This window comes from Pteropus vampyrus, unplaced genomic scaffold (genome assembly GCF_000151845.1).
Source record: "Pteropus vampyrus isolate Shadow unplaced genomic scaffold, Pvam_2.0 Scaffold158, whole genome shotgun sequence".
Classification (NCBI taxonomy): domain Eukaryota; kingdom Metazoa; phylum Chordata; class Mammalia; order Chiroptera; family Pteropodidae; genus Pteropus; species Pteropus vampyrus.
In genome coordinates, this window is record NW_011888939.1 from 1,100,368 (window position 1) to 1,102,863 (window position 2,496).

A 2,496-nucleotide genomic window follows, 5' to 3' on the forward strand; every position below is an offset into this window, starting at 1 on the left:
GTAGAGTAGAAAAGCGATGTTTTGCAAAACCGGCGTCTTTAGAAATGCCCACGTTCCGGTCTGTTACCGGCCTGGTCTCGCTATCCTGAGTTGGTAGCGCCCGCCTTTGTGCTAATGTTTTTGCAGAATTAATTAGCTCATTAGGAGCAGCGCTTTAAAACGGGCTTGTCACCGCGCAGTGCCCTTAGAAGGCTCTGCTTGCTTCTGAGACGCATCCAGCTTCCGCTAAAACAGGTGCAGGATGCTGAGGCCGCGTATTAGCTGTAAGACTTTGAAGGCTCCCTGCTTCCTTTGACGTTTGTTTTGTGGAACGCTCTAGTCGCTATTGTTGGTGACTTCTGATGGCTAATGTAATGAACTCTGCCAGCACCTCAGATCTGCTAACACCTGCCACAGAGAACTTTGCGTTTAAGTTGTTTTCTTAACTGCCTAACCTGGGTCCTCACGGCCGACTTTCAATGTTCTGCTTACTTTGCAAATATTTAAGGAGTGCCTGACAGGTCCCGGGCCCCATGGCAGTGTGCTAGGATTCAGCATTGTAGGAGGTAGTCATGTGACCCCATGGAGAATCCTGTTGGGGAGATAGACATTAACCAAATGATCGCTGGGAAAACTGCTTAATTGCATTAAGACAGGAAATACAGAAGACAATGAAAAAGTACCATAAGAGGGAAGACGAAATGCACTGACTCTTGGGGGGCTGAGGAGAGTGTCAGAAAGTGTCACTTCCCTGAGGAAGTGTCATTTAAGCTGGCGCAAAGACCTGACGCGTGAGCAGGCCTGAGCTGGGCACGGGGGTGGGAGGAGTTGTGAGCAGGCTGAGGATGCAGAGTGTGTGCAGTGTGCAGGGCGGCGCCGGCTGGGGCAGGAGCAGCAGCTGCAAGGCAGGGCGACCATGGACTTGGGACTTGAGTTCGCACTGAGCCATGCCTCAGGCAGCAATGCGAGGAGCTCATACAGCAAGGAGCTTCTTTAAAGCACAGGCAAATGTGGCTTTGGAGAGCAGAGGTGGCTGCCACTGGCAGATGCCCTCGAAGGTCGTGGAAGCAGGTCCTTGTTGGAAAGATCAACAGTATAAGAGACGGTTGTTTAAAAACAAAACAACAAAAACTAACCTTGGACTCCATCACGGAAGCGTGAGTTTAAGATTACTAGAACTATGAGATTCATTGTACCCCCGTACCACCTCTGTTGTGTTCACTTCCAGGCTATAACCTACTTTTTTTCCTAAAATGAAGATAGCTGTATTGAAAAATGCAATTGACCCTTCATGAAGGAACCAAGAAGAGACCAGATGCCTCAGTTCCAGAACAGGTCTAGAGCAGTCGTCTGAACTTGGGGTCCGTGAATGGACTTTAATGGACTTATGAACTGCAGGAAGTGGTCTGTAGAATTTTGTGCAGGCGCATCTTTTAGTTTTCGGTACATTTCAAAGTGATCTGTAACCCGAGAAAGTTTAAAATGCTGATAAAAGAAACCACAAAACCCAACAGTCTTTTGCATGCTTGCAGAAAGCCTGTAGGCTTTGGGGGAGATACTCGCGTGTCATTCCACGAGGCGGAAGTAGGGTATTCGGGTGGAGATGCTGGTGGGTGGATTCGAAACAACGCAGCAGTCCGCAGAACAAGGGGTTGCCGTGTGAGGTGTTACTGGGGTGTTTGTGCAGATCACCTCACGGAGATGCTGGTAAATTCCTCGATTGATGGGGACATTGGATGATAGGACTTCTGAAGTCCCAGTTCTTTAATTCTCTGATTAAGGACATCTGAAGGAGCAGTCCGGGCCTGCTACTTGGAGAAGATCAGAAGAAATCAAGGTTTAAGGGCTTCGGAAATTAATGTTGGAAATCTGAGAATGGCATGATTGTACCTGATGCGGCAGAGACGGCGGAGTGGCTGAGACCGAAGCTGAGTCCTAAGGAAGCCTTTAGAAACTTCGACAGGAATCGGTTGGTTTGTACTGGGAGACATTAGATCGGAAACCACTGAGAATCTGACTGGAGCTGGGGAGCAGGGCAGGGAGACGGGATTCTCTGGTTGCTTGAGTTAACTTTCTGCCTGAAAATACTCACGTGATGAGTCACACCTGGATCTGGACCGGCGCTGTCCAGGGCTTTGTGTTTCTACCCGGGTCCTGGACCGTCAGGCCCGCCCATCAGCTGAGTGCTTCAAGGAGGAGAACCAAGCACGCTCTGCTGCAATCTTTCCAAGTTATTACCCTCTTAACAGGTTGACAGATATGTGCAAATTGTGACTCACTGCTCAATTTGGCACTAAATTAATGTCTTTCCATGTCGCGTCTGCTCAAGTGTAAACTAGTCACCACTGCTGTGTTACTGCTTGTTTGCCTATATTCCAAAGGTAAAAATTAAAGTAATTTGATCCTGCCGCAGAACAGAGTGGAGCATATGGCGGAGGCGTGGGAGGACAGCACGGCGTCCTGCCTGTCCCCAGCCCTGCCCGCACGGCAGCGGGCACCCGGCCTGGGGCAGCATTC